The following is a 20,949-nucleotide window of genomic DNA, read 5'->3' as shown; positions in this document are numbered from 1 at the left end:
GTTCTAAGTGTCATATCCTTCCTGTTCTTTGGAAGGATGTCTTCTTGCTCTTCATGAGCTTTGCAAGTCATCTCGTAGGTCATTAATGACCCGATTAGTTTTTCAAGAGGGAAGTTGTTTAGATCTTTCGCCTCTTGAATAGCAGTGACTTTAGGATCCCAACTCTTAGGAAGGGATCTTAGAATCTTATTTACGAGCTCAAAATCCGAAAAACTTTTTCCGAGTCCTTTTAGACCGTTGACGACATCCGTGAAATGGGTAAACATGTCGCCAATGGTTTCACTCAGTTTCATCCGGAAAAGTTCGAAAGAATGTAACAGAAGATTGATTTTTGACTCTTTCACTCTACTTGTGCCTTCGTGAGTCACTTCGAGTGTGTGCCAAATATCAAATGCGGTTTCACAAGTCGAAACACGGTTAAACTTGTTTTTATCAAGTGCACAAAATAAGGCATTCATAGCCTTTGCATTAAGAGCGAAAGCCTTCTTCTCCAATTCATTCCAATCGATCCTTGGAAGAGAAGACTTCGAAAATCCGTTTTCGACAAGATTCCAAAGTTCAAAATCTATAGAAATAAGAAAGATCCTCATTCGGGTCTTCCAATAGGTGTAGTCCGTCCCACTGAACATGGGTGGACGTGTAATAGAATGACCCTCTTAGTTTCAGGCGTATGCCATCTCTCTTAGGTTTTAATCCGTTAGAGAGTTAACCCCGCTCTGATACCAATTGTTAGGATCAAGAGTACTAAGAGGGGGGGGGGGGGGGGGTGAATTAGTGTAGCGGAAAACCTTCTGCGATTAAAATCGAAAACTGCTTTCGTTCGATAGAAGTGATTTTGGTAAGAAAGTCGATTCGTAAATCACTTCAACTTTTGACTAGGAGAGATGCAACAAAGATATGAACGCAGTTTACAATTATGATGGAAATCAGAATATAAGCGCAAACTGAAATACGACGTTCGTACGATAAAAGCGATTTCGGTATAAAAGCTGATTCGTAAACCACTTTAACTTAAAATAAAGCGAGATGCAATTAAAGCAAAGATATAAAGTCAGTTTGCAATTATAATGGAAATTAGAACGTAAGCGCAAACTGAAATACGACGTTCGTACGATAAAACTGATTTGCGTCTTAAACCTCGATTTGGAAAGTACTGAACTTTGAAACACGTTCGTAAAAACACAAAAGGAAGTAAGCTATTGAGGAGGTTTGCAGTAAAGATAAGATGCTCAAAGTAAATGCAAACCGAGATTTAGAGTGGTTCGGTCAATCTTGACCTACTCCACTTTTGGCTTCCTCCACCGACGAGGTCACCGACGTCAACTAGAGGCCTTCCTTCAATAGGCGAAGGCCAACCACCATTTTACAGTTTCACTCCTTTTGACGAGCTTAGGAGACAACCCTTACAAAATTTTCTCTCCTCTCTTTACAATACAGAACTTGGAAGAACAGAGGGAGAAGAACTTTTGGCCTTTACAACAATTTTGAGCTCTAAGAATCATAGAGAAAGATCAAGATTTCAGTGTAAGTTCATACCCTTTTAGTGTTGAATGGGTGGGGTATTTATAGGCCCCAACCCAGTTCAAATTTGGAGCTCAAAACTATCAATTCTCGGAATTCCGGGATCAGACGGTTGCACCTCCTGACTGGAGCGGTTGCACCGCTTGGCAGAGCTCGAAGACTGAGCCTCTGGGCGGTGCTACCTCCTGTCAGGAGTGATTGCACCTCCTGACAGAGCTCGAAGACCGAGCTCAGGCGGTTGCACCTCCTGACTGAGGCGGTTGCACCTCCCAGTCTCGCTCAGAGACTGAGCCCAGGCGGTGCAACCTCCTGCTTTGGGCGGTTCAACCGACTGGCAGAAATCAGGGTCCGAATGGGTTGATCCATTCGGCCCAATTTGGGTTTTTCAGGGGCCCAATTGCCCCAAGATTAAGTTAATGGGATCACCTCCCATTTCCAACTTAATCATTGTGCTAACTACAATATTTCCTAAGACATTTACTGCAACTTGCTCCGGTGCGTCAATCGCTTCTTCCGACGAGCTTCCGTCGAACTTCCGTCGATCATCCGATAAAACCTCGGTGATGCTCCTACGGACTTCCGGAAAACTCCTGGACTTGCGACGATCCACTTGGCGAGTTTCGACGAGCTTCTTTGGAAGCTCATGGACTTCTCGGATTTGTTCCTGCAGAACTTCCGACGACTGTCCAAACTTCCGTCGAACTCTCGAACTCCCAACGTGATCATTGTCTTGACTCCGGCGCAACTCGTGCTGCATATCTTACTTTCATCGTAGTTAATCCTGCACACTTATCTCAACATATAGATTAGATAACAAATGACAATTGACTTCATCATCAAAATCCGAGATTCAACATATCCTGCAAACTTATCTCAACATATAGATTAGATAACAAATGACAATTGACTTCATCATCAAAATCCGAGATTCAACAGACCGAACCACTATAAATCTGGTGTGCTCATTTCGTTTGTTGTTTACCTTCATTGCCTTCTTATTTAACTATCTACTACTTTTGCTTGCACTCTTAGGAACATTTTTAAGTTTAAACGCATCTCTGTTATGGGCTTCATCGAACGAGTTTTCAAACCAACATGATTTTTCAAAAGTACTAATTCATCCCCCCCTCTTAGTGTCGATACAGTCCTAACAAGTTTCCCTAAAAATAAATATAATTTTTGTGGTAGATGTGATCATTATTCTTATAAATGTTTATTTAAAAAGTACGGCTCACATAAATTAGTTTGGGTTCCTAAATGAACTATGAATGACTTAATGCCAAAAATCAAGATAGATAAATCTATCCATGAAGGATCCAAAGTTAAATGGGTACCTAGAACAAACATATCTTTCTTGTAAAAATATCGACAATCAAAAGCTAGAAGCAAAAATGATATCTTGATAATGGATGCTTAAGGTATATGACCGAAGATCCAATACACTTCATAAAGCTCACTAGCCCAAACAACAATAATAAAGGAAAGATCATTGGAATTAGAATGATTAGTAACAAATCAAATCTTTTGATTTAAGATGTTTTATTGTTTAATGTGTTATACTATTTATCTTAGTATAATAAATCAAATCAAATCTTTTTCGGTTTTAAACGATGATACATGGCTTTGGCATTAAAGATCAGAGCATACTAGTATAAAATCAATGACATAAATTGAAACAAAAAAGGGGAATATATTTTTCTTGAAAATTTCATTATCTCTTAAGCTTACCAAGTATCATAGAGATCCTTAGTGATGAATCTATTTTGAATCTCTTGAATTATAAAAGAGATTTTGATGATTTGACAAATTAAATTTGAATGAGTTGTATACAAATCATGATCTTGATTACTTGAGATTTCTTATGAATGAATCAAGATATTTGACTATTTGATCTCCTATGTTTCTTTTTTCCTTTTACTAAAGAGGAGACCTATCAAAATGAGTCATGATCATTTGATATTCACAACTTGAGACTTAGTTTATTTCATTTGACTCCTTTGTGTTTATGATATCTATACCCCATCACCAAATTAATTTTTCATTATAACTTTCATGAGATGATTGAAACATTGATATAAATTTTTTTTACCATTGTATCATTCCCTTCTTTTTGATAATGACAAAGGATGAGAAAGAATTGCTAGCTTGCAAATTTCAAAGAGAAGCATAATTTGCTAACTTGCACATCTAAAAACAGAAGTAAATTTTGTTACCTTGCACATTACAAAAAAAAAAGCAAAACTTCCTAGCTTGCATATCATTAAAAAAAAATAAAATTTAAGAATTTACATATTTAAAGAATAAGCAAAAAATTATTAACTTGCACATCATAAAAAATTGCTAGTTTGCATGTTTCGAAAACATACTAATTAAACTTCTATACATACATACATACATACATACATACATACATACATATATGTATATATGTATTGATAGGGGTAAAAATGGCGATGTGACACGCCATGGCAGCAACCCCCTGAGCGACACACTGCCCGAGGTTCTCCATACCCTACAGTAGCTCGGCCTCCCACGCAACCCCAGTGGTAACATCAAACCTCCTCTATAAATACCCCTGAGTCCTAAGCAAAAGGGGGGGGGGGAACTCAGACACAAAACACTCAGAGGCTCTTCTTCTGCCTCATCCACAATCCCCTCCACATCTTTCTCTAACTTGATCGTCGGAGGGATCGGGCCGAGCTCCCAGGCCGACCTGTGTGCAGGTGCGAGACGGTGTCGCCTCTTCCCGAAGCTGCGGCGGAGCTGCCTCCCGACCCGAGCCGCCGATCCGAACCGCCGACCCGAACTGCCGAACCGACCTCCCGACCCGAACCACCGAGCTCGGTCGCCGGGAGACCTCGAGGAGCGCCCCCACGGAGATCACCGCCTTCCGGACCCGAACCAAGCCGCGACGGCCCCGAGGCCACGGCTAAAAAAGTTACTTACCGTAACATAATGGCACTAGAAGGAGGGCCCGAAAACGATAGTACATTAGCTTTCTCCTTAGTCGCTCCACTGCAGCCGACCTGCACCAGCAGCAGCGACTTCTGGGGCCGGTCTCGGCTCCTCGGCCACGAGCTTAGCTCGGCACGCGGCCAACCCGCCCGTGTCGGCCCCACGCACGCGACCAGCCCGCGCGTCTCGGCCACTCGGCCCCACGCGCACGGCCAACCCGCGCGCCTCGGGCCCCTCGGTCCCACGCGCGTGGCCAGCCCACACGCGTCCCACGCGCGCGGCCAGCCCGCTCGCGTCCCACACGCGCGGCCAACCCGCCCGCGTCCCACGCGCGCGGCCAGCCCGACCGCGCCGAGCGCCTCGACGCCTCGACCCCACGCGCACGGCCAACCCGCGCGCCTCGGGCCCCTCGGTCCCACGCACGCGGCCAGCCCGCCCGCGTCCCACGCGCACGGCCAACCCGCCCGCGTCCCACGCGCGCGGCCAGCCCGACCGCGCCGAGCGCCTCGACGCCTCGGCCCCACGCGCGCGACTAGCCCGCGCGTCTCGGCCACTCGGCCCCACGTGCGTGGCCAACCCGCGCGCCTCGGGCCCCTCGGTCCCACGCGCGCGACCAGCCCGACCGCGCCGAGCGCCTCGACGCCTCGGCCCCACGCGCGCGACCAGCCCGCGCGTCTCGGCCACTCGGCCCCACGTGCGCGGCCAACCCGTGCGCCTCGGGCCCCTCGGTCCCACGCGCGCGGCCAGCCCGATCGCGCTGAGCGCCTCAACGCCTCGGCCCCACGCGCGCGACCAGCCGGCGCGTCTCGGCCACTTGGCCCCACGCGCGCGGCCAGCCCGACCGCGCCGAGCGCCTCGACGCCTCGGCCCCACGCGCGCGGCCAACCCGCGCGCCTCGGGCCCCTCGGTCCCACGCGCGCGGCCAGCCCGACCGTGCCGAGCGCCTTGACGCCTCGGTCCCACGCGCCTCGACCCCTCGTGGGCCCCTCGGTCCCACACGCGCAGCCAACCCGCGTGCCTCAGTTCTTCGGCTCCTCGGCTACAGCCGAGATCTTTGCGCGGCCTCGGCCCCTCCCGCTGTTCTCAGAGCCTACCTCGCCTTCTCCTCTAGACCTCCCTGCTCGGCTCCTCCTTCCTGCGACCAAGCTCTGGTCTCCCTCTTCTCCTCCTCCTCTTCTTATAGAGCAGTTGCACAAGCAGAGGAAAGTACGTTGCAACGATGGCCGGAGGTCAGCTCCAAGTGCTCGGGGCACTCGACCTTGCCAAGACGTGGTGGTATCACTTCACGGCCACCGTCATTGCTGGCATGGGCTTCTTCACCGACGCCTACGATCTCTTCTGCATCTCCCTCATCACGAAGCTCCTTGGCCGCATCTATTCCTTCGACCCCAATCGCCCGGGACACTCCCGCCCAACGTGTCCGCTGCCATCACCCGCGTGGCCTTCTGTGGTGCCCTCTCTGGCCAGCTCTTCTTCGGGTGGCTCGGTGACAAGCTCGGCCGCAAGAAGGTGTATGGCATGACGCTCATGCTCATGGTCATCTGCTCCATCGCGATCGGCCTCTCCTTCGGTCACACCGCCAAGGGCGTCATGGCCACCCTCTGCCTCTTCCGCTTCGGCCTCGGCTTTGGTATCGACGGCGATTACCTGCTCTCCGCCACCATCATGTCGGAGTACGCCAACAAGAAGACCCGTGGCGCCTTCATTGCAGTCGTTTTCACTACGCAGGGCTTCGGCATCCTCACAGGCGGAATCGTCTCCATCATCATCTCCGTCGCCTTCAAGGAGCGCTTCGACTATCCGGCCTACAGGGACGACCGCGCCGGCTCCACCTTCCCGGAAGCCGACTACATCTGGTGCACAACTCTCGTGCTGGACGCCCTCCCGGCTGCCTTAACCTACTACTGGCGGATGAAGATGCCAGAGACCGCGCGATACACTGCTCTTGTTGCCAAGAACGCGAAACGGGCGGCACCCGAATGTCGAGGTATTATCCGACAGGCTCAAGCGTGCTCCCCACTTACCTCGGGATCGATCGGCCTCGTGCGCAGCCAGCAAGCAGCCTCGCTGCCTCGGCCACTCGGCCACATGCGCAGCCAACACGCTGCCTCGCTGCCTCGGCCACTCGGCCTCGTGCGCAGCCAGCACGCAGCCTCGCTGCCTCGGCCACTCGGCCACGTGCGCAGCCAGCACGCAGCCTCGGCCCCTCGGCCCTCGGCCACTCGGCCTCATTGCCAGCAAGCAGCCTCGCTGCCTCGGCCACTCGGCCTCATGCGCAGCCAGCACACTGCCTTGCTGCCTCGCTGCCTCGGCCACTCGGCCTCATGCGCAGCAAGTAGCACGCTGCCTTGCTGCCTCGGCTCTTAGGCCTCATGCGCAGCCTCGGCCCCTCGGCCCTCGGCCACTCGGCCTCATGCGCAGCAAGCAGCCTCGCTGCCGCGGCCACTCGGCCTCGTGCGCAGCCAGCAAGCTGCCTCGCTGCCTCGGTCACTCGGCCTCATGCGCAGCCAGCAAGCAGCCTCGCTGCCTCGGCCACTCGGCCTCATGCGCAGCCAGCACACTGCCTTGCTACCTCGGCCACTCGGCCTCATGCGCAGCAAGTAGCACGCTGCCTTGCTGCCTCGCTGCCTCGGCTCTTAGGCCTCATGCGCAGCCTCGGCCCCTCGGCCCTCGGCCACTCGGCCTCATGCACACCAAGCAATCTCGCTGCCGCAGCCACTCGGCCTCGTGCGCAGCCAGCAAGCTGCCTCGCTGCCTCGGTCACTCGGCCTCATGCGCAGCCAGCAAGCAGCCTCGCTGCCTCGGCCACTCGGCCTCATGCGCAGCCAGCACACTGCTTTGCTGCCTCGCTGCCTCGGCCACTCGGCCTCATGCGCAGCAAGTAGCACGCTGCCTTGCTGCCTCGGCTCTTAGGCCTCATGCGCAGCCAGCACACTGCCTTGCTGCCTCGCTGCCTCGGCCACTCGGCCTCATGCGCAGCAAGTAGCACGCTGCCTTGCTGCCTCGGCTCTTAGGCCTCATGCGCAGCCTCGGCCCCTCGGCCCTCGGCCACTCGGCCCCTCGGCCCTCGGCCACTCGGCCTCATGCGCAGCAAGCAGCCTCGCTGCCGCGACCACTCGGCCTCGTGCGCAGCCAGCAAGCTGCCTCGCTGCCTCGGTCACTCGGCCTCATGCGCAGCCAGCAAGCAGCCTCGCTGCCTCGGCTCTTAGGCCTCATGCGCAGCCTCGGCCCCTCGGCCCTCGGCCACTCGGCCTCATGCACAGCAAGCAGTCTCGCTGCCGCGGCCACTTGGCCTCGTGCGCAGCCAGCGAGCTGCCTCACTACCTCGGTCACTCGGCCTCATGCGCAGCCAGCAAGCAGCCTCGCTGCTTCGGCCACTCGGCCTCATGCGCAGCCAGCACACTGCCTTGCTGCCTCGCTGCCTCGGCCACTCGGCCTCATGCGCAGCAAGAAGCACGCTGCCTTGCTGCCTCGGCTCTTAGGCCTCATGCGCAGCCAGCACACTGCCTTGCTGCCTCGCTGCCTCGGCCACTCGGCCTCATGCGCAGCAAGTAGCACGCTGCCTTGCTGCCTCGGCTCTTAGGCCTCATGCGCAGCCTCGGCCCCTCGGCCCTCGGCCACTCGGCCTCATGCGCAGCAAGCAGCCTCGCTGCCGCGACCACTCGGCCTCGTGCGCAGCCAGCAAGCTGCCTCGCTGCCTCGGTCACTCGGCCTCACGCGCAGCCAGCAAGTAGCCTCGCTGCCTCGGCCACTCGGCCTCATGCGCAGCCAGCACACTGCCTTGCTGCCTCACTGCCTCGGCCACTCGGCCTCATGCGCAGCAAGTAGCACGCTGCCTTGCTGCCTCGCTGCCTCGGCTCTTAGGCCTCATGCGCAGCCTCGGCCCCTCGGCCCTCGGCCACTCGGCCTCATGCGCAGCCAACACGCTGCACGCTGCCTCGGCTCCTCGGCCCCATGCGCGGCCAGCCTGCCTGCGCCGAGCTACTCGGCCATATTCACTGCCGAGTTTGTCTCAGGGCGGCTTACCGACCAGGGTCTCGCCCCTCGGTCATAGCTTGCCTGCGCCGAGCCTACCTCAGCGCGGTCTGCCCGCCTGAGCAGCGCCCGCAACCTGCCTGCGCCGAACCCACCTCGGCGCGGCCCGACCGCCTGTCGTGTTCCTCGGCCGCGTGGTTCCCGAGGCCACGTCCTCGCGTCCTGCCCGCCTGATCGTGCTACTCGGTCGCATGACCCTCGCGACCACGCCTGCGCGGTCACCCCGCCTGCGTCGTGCTCCTTGGCTCCATGTTCCCGAGACAGACCAGTGTCGCCAGTACGCCCGCGTCGTGCCCCTCGGCTCCATAAACCCCGAGACACGTCTGCACGGCCAGCCTGCCCGCGCCGAACTCCACGGCCCTATCCGCCTGGTCCACGCCCCTCGGCCGCGACTTGCCTGCGCCGAACGCCTCGGCTCCCTGCTTGCCGAGCCCACCACCTCGGTCGCAGCCTGCATGCACCGAGCACCTCGGCAACTCTCTGCCGAAATCCCACCTCAGCGTGGCCTGCCCGCTTGAGCGGTGTCCCTCGGTCGCAGCCTGCCTGCACCGAGCACCTCAGCGCGGCCTGCCCGCCTGAGCGATGTCCCTCGGTCGCAGCCTGCCTGCACCGAGCACCTCGGCCAATCACTGCCGAGATCTACCTCGGCGCGGCCTGTCCGCCTCTATCGTGTACCTCGGTTGCATGGTGCCCGAGTCCACGTCCTCGCATCCTGCCCGCCTGCGTCGTGCTACTCGGCCGCATGGCCCTTGCGACCACGCCTGCGCGGTCTGCCCGCCAGCGTCGTGCTCCTCGATTGCGTAATGCCCGAGACCACACCTGCGCCGCTAGCCGCCTGCGTCGTGCTCCTTGGCTCCATGTTCCCGAGACAGACCAGTGTCGCCAGTACGCCCGTGTCGTGCCCCTCGGCTCCATAAACCCTGAGACACGTCTGCACGGCCAGCCTGCCCGCGCCGAACTCCTCGGCCATATCCACTACCTTGCCCACCTGGGTTACATCTCTCGGTCGCAGCCTGCCTGCGCCGAGTGCCTCGGCTCCATGCTTGCCGAGGCCACCACCTCGGTCGCGTAATGCCCGAGGCCGCCACCTCGGTCGCATAATGCCCGAGGCCTCCTCGGTCGCTTAATGCTTGAGGACACCCCCTCGGCTCTACGGCATCCCGAGACCGCACCTGCGCGGTCACCCCGCCTGCGTTGTGCTCTTCGGTCTTCGGCTTTACGCCACCCGAGACCACGCCTGCGCGGCCAGCCCGCCTGCGTCGTGCTCCTCGGCTCTTCAGCTTTACGCCACCCAGGACACACCTGCGCGGTCACCCCGCCTGCGTTGTGCTCCTCGGCCCTCGGCTCTACGCCATCCCGAGACCACACCTGCACGGTCACCCCGCCTGCGTTGTGCTCCTCGGCCCTCAGCTCTACGCCATCCCGAGACCACACCTGCGCGGTCACTCCGCCTGCGTTGTGCACTTCGGTCTTCGGCTTTACGCCACCCGAGACCACGCCTGCGCGGCCAGCCCGCCTGCATCGTGCTCCTCGGCTCTTCGGCTTTACGCCACCCGAGACCACGCCTGCGCGGCCAGCCCGCCTGCGTCGTGCTCCTCGGCTTTTCGGCTTTACGCCACCCGAGACCACGCCTGCACGGCCAGCCCGCTTGCGTCGTGCTCCTCGGCTCTTCGGCTTTACGCCACCCGAGACCACACCTGCGCGGTCACCCCGCCTGCGTTGTGCTCCTCGGCCCTCGGCTCTACGCCATCCCGAGACCACACCTGCGCGGTCACCCCGCCTGCGTTGTGCTCCTCGGCCCTCGGCTCTACGCCATCCCGAGACCACACCTGCGCGGTCACTCCGCCTGCGTTGTGCTCTTCGGTCTTCGGCTTTACGCCACCCGAGACCACGCCTGCGCGGCCAGCCCGCCTGCGTCGTGCTCCTCGGCTCTTCGGCTTTACGCCACCCGAGACCACGCCTGCGCGGCCAGCCCGCCTACGTCGTGCTCCTCGGCTCTTCGGCTTTACGCCATCCCGAGACCACACCTGCGCGGTCACCCCGCCTGCGTTGTGCTCCTCGGCCCTCGGCTCTACGCCATCCCGAGACCACACCTGCGCGGTCACTCCGCTTGCGTTGTGCTCTTCGGTCTTCGGCTTTACGCCACCCGAGACCACGCTTGCACGGCCAGCCCGCCTGCGTCGTGCTCCTCGGCTCTTCGGCTTTACGCCACCCGAGACCACACCTGCGCGGTCACCCCGCCTGCGTTGTGCTCCTCGGCCCTCGGCTCTACGCCATCCCGAGACCACACCTGCGCGGTCACCCCGCTTGCGTTGTGCTCCTCGGCCCTCGGCTCTACGCCATCCCGAGACCACACCTGCGCGGTCACTCCGCCTGCGTTGTGCTCTTCGGTCTTCGGCTTTACGCCACCCGAGACCACGCCTGCGCGGCCAGCCTGCCTGCGTCGTGCTCCTCGGCTCTTCGGCTTTACGCCACCCGAAACCACGCCTGCGCGGCCAGCCCGCCTGCGTCGTGCTCCTCGGCTCTTCGGCTTTACGCCACCCGAGACCACGCCTGCACGGCCAGCCCGCCTGCGTCGTGCTCCTCGGCTCTTCGGCTTTACGCCACCCGAGACTACGCCTGCGCGGCCAGCCCGCCTGCGTCATGCTCCTCGGCCCTTTAGCTTTACACCACCCGGGACATGCCTGCGCGGCCAACCCGCCTGCGTTGTGCTCCTCGACCCTCGGCTCTATGCCATCCCGGGACCACACCTGCGCGGTCACCCCGCCTACGCTGTGCTCCTCGGCCCTCATCGGCTCCATCGGCCCCGAGTCCAACCCTGCTCGGCTTCCTGACTGAGTTGCGCACCTCGGCCCCATGGTGCACGAGACACATCCGCGCGGCTAGCCCGCCTGCGTCGTACGCCTCGGATCCGCATGACCAGCCCACCTGAAGTAAGAAGCCATGCATCGGACCCCTTGCATGCAAGAATCGACGCATAGCTCCTTTCGGGGGGGACATATGATAGGGGTAAAAATGGCAATGTGACACGCCATGGCAGCAACTGTTGGGAAATCATAGGGGGGGGCGACATCATATGCGCAGCGGAAGAACAAGAAAACAAAAATCCCCGATTCCCAAAAAGATGTTCATCGTCGTGCGAAGATTGGTGCGCAAAATCCGCAAAAAACACAAAAACTGCGTATAGAGATTGTGTTACCTAGGGAGATCGTATATCCCTGTTTCCTTGCAGATCCTTAGGAGAGGGTGAAGGAGGTCAAGCGTCCTCCTCTCTAGCGGTGATCCACACAGCAGGGTTGCGACGACGCTCCTCAAAACTCCAGGCCTACTCTGAGGTGGAGAGGGAGAGGAGAATAGGAAGGGCAAGCAAAGACTCTAGCCTATGAGGCTGTGAATCCCTCCTATTTATAGAGATCCCGTGTCAAAACCCTAATGGGTCCTTTCCCTAGTGGGCATTGGATCTGCATCCAATAAGACAAGGGCTCCATCGGATATCTCATATCCGAACCTCTACTCATCGCAATGCCTACCATATGTGTGTGACCCTCTAGGCCCAATATCGAGCTGGCCGTGAGTCATACCTGTCAGAACTCCTTCTAACTAAGTGAATTATTATCTCTGTAATAATTCACTCGACTCATCGACTACGGAAGTACTAGGCCACTACGCCGTAGTCCCCAGACGATACAGGGGAATCCAATCCATTGGACCTGTCTGTCCTCAGTTACCATGTACCTATAGTCCCTCATCCATCTAATATCCCAGAGACCGTATATCGAGCATGGTGCTGTCAGACCCATACGGTTTCTACTCGAGTCTCGCTCTAATCGGATTCTCCCGGAGAACTCTTTCTCTCTCAACCCGAATGACCCTGGCCAGGGATTTGTCTGAGCAAGAACACATGGGATATTCCTCTCATGATACTGAGAGTGGATGATCCTCTATCGACACTCAATAGCCCTCGTAAGGTCGACTACCACTCCCAATGACCAGCTGTACTAGATCTGGGAACAGCCAAACCTATAAGTCTGGTATCAAAGAGTGGAGCACTCATACAGGACATCCTTGGTGTCTCAAGTCTAAGAACCAGATACACCACTAGGACTACGGAATTGTTGTCTGACAATAAGGCATCATCAACCATCCAGCATTCCGTAAGCGGATCAATCAGTGAACTCATTCTCCAATGAGCACCTGTACTGTATCCCTAGTGTCCCTACACGAGCAGCTATGAGACCAGCTGCATCCATCATATGGACGGGTATACAGCACACCAGTCTATCCGGTTATCACGATCTCCCTCTCGAGTAACCTATGACCGGGATTATTTAGGATATGTGTTTAAAAGTGAATCGATCTCATTATCGTGATCTCATCACGATCCGATTCCCATTGCACAAATCCAAGGACATCACAATATATATGCATTTATGCAATAGTTATAAAGTGATATATGCCAAAATATAATAAGCAAAAAGATTCTGTATCAAGTCACACGTGCCATCACTCACGTGATTGGCTTGCTGGGCACTTATGACTAGCAGCAACCCCCTGAGCTACACACTGCCCGAGGTTCTCCATACCCTGCAGCAGCTCGGCCTCCCACGCAATCCCAGTGGTAACATCAAACCTCCTCTATAAATACCCCTGAGTCCTAAGCAAAAGGGGGGGGGAACTCACTCGGACACAAAACACTCAAAGGCTCTTCTTCTGCCTCATCCACAATCCCCTCCACATCTTTCTCTAACTTGATCGTCGGAGGGGTCGGGCCGAGCTCCCGGCCCGACCTGTGTGCAGGTGCGAGACGGTGCCGCCTCTTCCCGAAGCTGCGGCGGAGCTGCCTCCCGACCCGAGCCGCCGATCCGAACCGCCGACCCGAACTGCCGAACCGACCTCCCGACCCGAACCACCGAGCTCGGCCGCCGGGAGACCTCGAGGAGCGCCCCCACGGAGATCACCGCCTTCCGGACCCGAACCAAGCCGCGACGACCCCGAGGCCACGGCTAAAAAAGTTACTTACCGTAACATGTATACATGTGTGTATATATATATGTATATATGTGTGTAGATATGTATATATATATATATATATATATATATATATATATATATATATATATATATATATATATATATATATATATATATATATGTAGATATGTAGATATGTATATATGTAGATATGTAGATATGTATATATATATGTAGATATGTATATATATATGTAGATATGTATATTATATATATATATATATGTAGATATGTATATATTGTTAGGATCGGAGCGGCACTAAGAGGGGGGGTGAATTAGTGCAACGGATTAAAACGTCGGTTTTGATCAATCTTTCGTACGAAAAAAATCGAACTCGGAAGTGCTTAACTTGAAAGCGTATTCGTAAAGTTATGCAGCAAAGGTAATGAGGAAATAAAGCACGTAAGAAGGTTTGAAGTAATGTAAATAGCAATAATGAAATGCAAACCAGAGATCACGTCGATTTTAAAGTGGTTCGGTCAAATGACCTACATCCACTTGCGAGGCCCTCTTCGATGAGGCTCCCACCTTCCACTAGCAAATCTTTTGAAAGGGAAGGGCAAATACTCCTCTTACAACTTTTTACAAGCGGTTCACTCTCTTACAGATTTTCAGCAAGAAAGAACGAGGTGAACACTAGCAAATTGAAAACAAGACTTGCTAAGACTTTTCTAAGACCTTTCTCTCAATCAATTGCTTCTCAAAAAGTTGTTATCTCAGCTGAGATTTGAGGCGTATTTATAGGCCTCAAATGGATTCAAATTTGGGCTTCAAAATTTGAATTATCTTTGGTTCCCGATGTTGGCGGTGCTACCGCCTGTCAGTGGCGGTGCCACCGCCTGTCAGTGTCTGACACTGACAGTAGACTGGCGGTGCCATCGCCTGGCTCTCAGGTACTGGGCGGTGCCACCGCCAGACCCTTCGGTTCACAGGTTGGGCTTTAATTTCAGCCCAAACCAAGTCTAATTTTGGGCCCAATTGGCCCCTAACCAGGATATAGGATTATCTCTTAATCCTAATCCTAATTACATGTGAACTACATAACTAAAAATATCCTAAGCAAGTTTTCAACTGCGAGCGTCGAGTCTTGTTCCGGCGAGCTTTCCGACAAACTTCTTCCGACGAACTCCCATCAAGCTCCCGATCTTGTGATGACTTTAACGAGTAGCCGAGCCTTCTCGGTGATCTCCGCGAACCTCCGACGATCTCTTCGACGAACTTCCGAAAATTCCAACAGGTTCCCGATTTCTTCTCGGTTGGTTCCGACAGCATCTCCGACGATTCTTCGGTCTCTTAAACGTCCATCGAACTTGACTCCGGTGTTCTTGCTTTGTGTTTTCTGGTTATCGTAGTTAATCCTGCACACTTAACTCAATAATATGGATTAGATCAATTAACCCATCAATTGATTTTATCATCAAAATCCGAGATTCAACAATCTCCCCCTTTTTGATGATGATAATCAATTGATGACGGAGTTAAACATAACTCCCCCTATCTATATGCCATATTATGAGAAGATAAAAAACACTTGAATTCCATCCCATTGAAATCAAGCATAAACCGATAAGTTCTAACTGTAGAACTTATCGTTATTCTCATTAAGCAATAGTAAATACGAAACTTCGATGAAAATCATAAGTCAAATGATAAGGGATGATTTTTACTGCGACAGGAGATAAAGATTTTCAACATGAATTTCATGGTATAGATGTATGGCATGCTTTCAATATGATCAATCAATCTTACGATTTTCTTAAAGATTTTGCAAGGCATATAAGACATTCATATCACTCAAGCTTTTGTAATTCATATAAGTCATGCTATCAAAATGGTACAAGTCATCACTTTTCTCCCCCTTTGTCATCAACAAAAAGGAGATGAGACTTTGAAACATACAATTTGTGATCATCAAATCAATAGAGAAAAAATCCAGCATTAAGATTAATCATTCAAGTTTGCCAAAAATATATATCCATACTTTAAAAATACATCTAAGAAGAAGGTTCAGTTTTCGTTCAAAAGATGACAAGCTTCGAACTTGATATTAAGAGTAAACAGAACAGAATAAAAAGATACATCAATTAATCCTTAGGAGGTAATCCATAGTGCTGATACATAACATCTATTTTTTGATTCATTTGTCGTAGTTCCTTCAAAATTTCAATTTGCTGGAGTTGAATTTGTTCTTGCTGCAATTTGAGTTGGTCTTGTTGGAATTTGATCTGAGACAGTTCTGCCATAATAAGTCCTTCAGAGGATGAAACAGGAGCTAAAGGTGCTACGCCAAAGGGACTAGGAGGAGGAGATTCATTTCCCCTAAAAATTAGTATTTCTGGTTGTTCTACTGGTGGAGGAATAGGATCAGTCCTTCTAGGTTGCCTTACCCATATTCCATTGTTAAATGTGCACCTAAGTCTCTTTAGTAGATTTTTATTGATGATGTTATATCTATCACTTTGAATTCTTTCTTCATCGGGTGGGATGCAAATGTCATAGGCACGAAGAAATCTAGTGATTAACCCCCCATATGGCAACATAGTATCTTTAGTTGTAATATCCTGCATGTGTTGTCGTATTGAGTATCCAAAACAGTTATGTTGACCGGTCATAATCCAATACATGGTGCTTATCTCAACTAGACTCATTTCATCAAGATGATATTGCTTAGGGAATAGTATGCTTGTTATGATATGATGAAGAATCTTAGAGTTAAAAGGTAGTAAGTATTCGTAACTCTTGGGTATTATTCCAAGGTCCGAGTTCGCAAAAATAGTTTCGACAGCTTCTGTGTAAGTTGCACCTATTATATTAACATCTCATTTACCTCTAAAATAGCAGCCCCTATCTTTTTCAGTGATTCCAATTAGTTCACAAATAGTATTATCAGAAATCCTAATTTGTGTTCCTAAAAGGTAAGTACTTAGGCTATCGTTATCTACCCATAGGTTTGCATAAAAGAGCCTAACTAACCTGGGATAAATTGGTTCATCTATTTGTAGGAGAGGTAGGGCCTCTAGATGAGCAAACCACCTAATGGGTTCTAAGTCTTCTAGTTCATCGAGATCAACGTGTTTACCCTTATGGATACATCTTGTTTCAAGTTTTGGAAACCTAAGGGCCTCTTCTTTGGATCTAAAAAGATCGTGGTCATATGAATCTCCTTCAATCCTTTTCCCTTTTGATCTCTTAAGGGCCATTGTCTAGACAAGATGGAAAAAAAAAATAAAATTGTAATGAGTAGGTAAAACAAGAAGAAGGGGAAGGAAATATTTTACCTTATGGAGTGTTTCTTGGAGGATAGAGAGCTTGGACCAATAAGAATCCCTCTCCAAGACTTCTAGAGGTTGGAATGAGAGTTAGGAAGTTTTTGGGAGAGTTTGAGGGAGGTCTGCACGGGTTGGGGGCGGTGTCACCGCCAGCCCTAACCATTTGAAATTTATAGGGTGTCTCAGGCGGTGCCACCGCCAAACCGAGCGGTGCCATCGCTTGGCGCCCGAGTGCTCAAGCGGTGCTACCATCGGTTCTGGCAGTGCCACCGCTGGCGTGTTGCGGAAGAAGAAGAAAAAAAAAATTTTCTTCCCCCTTTTGTTTTTCAGAGGTGTTTGACTCAAGATAGGTTAAGATAATGAGTTGTACTTCAATATGTCATTTTGAATCGAAAGAGAATGATGAAGTCAAATCCATAGAAGAACGGAAAAGGATGAGACATTTTTCGGAAAATATATTCAAATAAGCTTATTTTCAGGGACAATTTAACATGCCTAGTTCCCTTCTAATGAATTCAAATTGGTCTTCATTTAAGGTTTTTGTAAAAATATCTGCCAATTGATGCTTTGTATCAATAAATTCTAAAACAACATTATTGTTAAGGACATGATCGCGTATGAAATGATGCCTAATATCGATATGCTTAGTTCTAGAGTGCTGAATTGGATTTTTGGTAAGACATGGCACTAGTATTATCACATTTTATGGGAACGTTTTTGAAGTGAATTTCATAGTCTTCTAATGTATTTTTCATCCAAACAACTTGTGTACAGCATGCACTTGCAGCAATGTATTCGGCTTCCGCCGTAGATAGTGCAACTGAATTTTTTTTCTTGGAAGTCCAAGAAACAAGTGCATGTCCTAAAAATTGACATGTTCCGGATGTACTTTTTCTATCTATCTTGCATCCGCCAAAGTCGACATCTGCATAAGCTATTAAATCAAATTCTTCATATTTTGGATACCATAATCCTAAATTTGGAGTTCCTTTAAGATACCTAAATATTCTTTTAACACTCTTAAGATGAGATAATTTAGGATTATATTGAAACCTAGCGCAAAGTCCTACACTAAACATAATATCCGGTCTAGTCGCGGTGAGGTAGAGTAGACTACCTATCATTCCCCTATATATTTTTTGATCGAAATTTTCACTATTTTCATCCATATCTAACTTAGTCGAAGTACTCATAGGGGTATTTGTTGCTTTTGAATTATTCATGTTAAATCGTTTTAACAATTCTAATGTATATTTAGATTGGTTAAGAAATATACCATCACTAAGTTGTTTGATTTGTAATCCCAAAAATAAAGTTAATTCACCTATTAAACTCATTTCAAATTCATGACTCATACATTTGGCAAATGATTCACATAGTGATTCATCCGAAGAGCCAAAAATAATATCGTCAACATAAATTTGTACAATAAGAAAATTATTTTCAAAATGTTTGATAAACAATATAGTATCAACCTTGCCTTTGGTAAAATTATTTAAAATAAGAAAGGAACTAAGTCTTTCATACCAAGCTCTAGGAGCTTGTTTCAAGCCATAGAGAGCCTTAGTCAATTTGAATACATGATTAGGAAGAAGAGAATTTTCAAATCCGAGAGGTTGTTCGACATATACTTCTTCAGAAATAAAACCATTCAAGAAAGCACTTTTGACATCCATTTGAAACAGTTTAAAATTATTACTACTAGCATAGGCAAGGAGCATCCTTATGGCTTCTAATTGAGCCACGGGAGCGAAGGTTTCTTCATAATCGATACATTCTTCTTGGTTGAAACCTTTGGCCACTAATCTAGCCTTGTTTCTAACCACGATACCATTTTCGTCTTGCTTGTTTCTAAAGACCCATTTAGTACCAATGACTAAATGGTCACTAGGTCTAGGAACAAGCTTCCATACCTTATTCCTCTCAAATTGATTCAATTCCTCTTGCATTGCAATAACCCAAAAATCATCTTTTAAGGCCTCATCAATGCATTTAGGTTCGATTTGAGAAAGGAAGGCGGTGTTAACACAAAAATTCTTGAAAGAGGAACGGGTTTGAACCCCTTTTGATATATCTCCTATAATTAGCTCCTTTGGATGAACATCTATATACTTCCATTCCTTGGGTAAGGAAATTTCGGAAGAAGGTGCATCCAAGTTGCTATTTTGAGGAGGGGGTTCATTTAAATTCAAATTATCAAAACCAAGATCATCATCAAAATCATTTTTCTTTAAATTAGAAATTTCATTAAAAACTACATGAATAGACTCTTCTATTACTAAGGTTCTTTTGTTAAAAACCTGAAAAGCCTTAGAAACGGAAGAGTAACCAAGAAACATGCCTTCATCGGATTTAGCATCAAATTTTCCTAAAGCATCCCTTTCATTCAAAATAAAGCATTTACAACCAAAAACTTTAAAATAGGAAATATTTAGTTTTTTGTTATTCCATAATTCATAGGGAGTTTTTGATAGGGATGGTCTTATTAGGACTCTATTCATGATGTAGCAAGCCGTATTTACGGCTTCGGCCCAAAAATACTTAGGTAAACTATGTTCATTTAATAGCGTTCTTGCCATTTCTTATAGGTTTCTATTTTTTCTTTCAACTACTCCATTTTGTTGGGGATTCCTCGGAGTGGAGAAGTTGTGATTGTATCCATTAACTTCACAAACAATTTGAAAGTCACGGTTTTGAAATTTGCCATCGTGATCACTCCGAATTGATGAAATCATGAAACCTTTTTCGTTTTGAGTGAGTTTACAAAATTTAGAGAAACACTTGAAATAATCACTTTTGTGAGCTAAGAAATAGTCCAAGTGTATCTAGTATAGTCATCCACAATTACAAACGCATATTTGCTTCCTCCTAGACTTGTCGTGTCAATTGGTCCAAATAAGTCCAAATGAATCAATTGTAATGGTCTAGTGGTGCTAATTTGAGTTTTTGGTTTGAAACTAGTTTTTATTTGTTTACCTAGTTGACATGCATCGCATACTTTGTCCTTAATAAACTTTATATTTGGAATTCCTCGCACTAATTCTCTAGATGAGATCTTAGATATTAGTTTCATGCTTGCATGACCTAGTCTCCTATGCCAAAGCCAAGCATCATCATTTAAAGCGAAGAAGCACATTTATTACTTAGTTCATCAAGGCTGATGGTGTAGACATTATTTTGTTTTAATGCAATCATAGTTATGTTATGGTTTGGTTTTTCAATAATACACACATTTGATTCAAATCTAACGATATAACCTTTATCGCATAATTGACTAACACTCAAGAGATTATGTTTCAATCCATCAACTAGTAAGACATCATCAATAGAAAATTTTAATTTGTTACCTATAGTTCCCTTGCCAATGATTTTGCCTTGGTTGTTGTCTCCGAAGGTGACGTACCCTTCTTCTTTGCTAGTGAGCATAGAGAAATGAGATGGATCTCTAGTCATATGTCTTGAGCATCCACTATCTAGATACCATCTCTTGCTCCTAGCTTGTGATGGTGTATGTTTCTATAAGAAGGGATTATTTTTAGGTACCCATTTTCTTTTGGGTGCCTTAAAAACTGATTTAACTTGTTCATCATATTGCATAGAATTGATCATGGTTCCTTTAGGAACCCAAATTAGTTTGTTCGGAGTAATTTTCTTGAATGGACATTTATAAGTTTTATGTTCATATTTGCAACAAAAGTTGCAATTGCTTTGGTGCCGAACATGTAAGATAGGGCCTTTAATGAAGGTGGTTGGATTTTGGTGAAGACTTCTCACAAATCCGATTCCACTTCATTTAGGAACGTGACCCTTATTTGTAAGGATCATGTCCAAAGACTTGCTACCAACCTCGAATTTCTTCAAGGTGTCTTTAAGTAGCAAGTTCTCCTTTTGGAGAGTTTCTAGATCATGGTATTTTGTACATGGAGCTAAACTATCATGATATTCAGTCTTTAATTTATCGACATTACAAGTGAGACTATCATGCTCATTTTTTAGCAATTTATATTTTCTACTAATTTTCTTACATTCATCAAATAACTCATGGAAGGCATATAATAATTCATGATAAGGTAAATCTGCATCAATTAAATTCGTTACCTCTTCTCCGATGGCCATTAGAGCGTAATGAGCAACTTG

The 20,949-nt window shown here is 49.3% G+C and overlaps 1 pseudogene; it reads left to right on the top strand.

Moving 5' to 3' along the window:
- Positions 1-5,695: 5,695 nt before the first annotated feature.
- LOC135594093 (probable inorganic phosphate transporter 1-4) overlaps positions 5,696-20,949 on the top strand; it is a 19,682-nt pseudogene continuing 4,428 nt past the window's right edge.

The sequence above is a fragment of the Musa acuminata genome, chromosome BXJ1-9 (genome assembly GCF_036884655.1).
Source record: "Musa acuminata AAA Group cultivar baxijiao chromosome BXJ1-9, Cavendish_Baxijiao_AAA, whole genome shotgun sequence".
Classification (NCBI taxonomy): domain Eukaryota; kingdom Viridiplantae; phylum Streptophyta; class Magnoliopsida; order Zingiberales; family Musaceae; genus Musa; species Musa acuminata.
The sequence above is the reverse complement of the archived record's forward strand: the minus strand, read 5'-3'. Positions and strand labels throughout refer to the sequence as shown.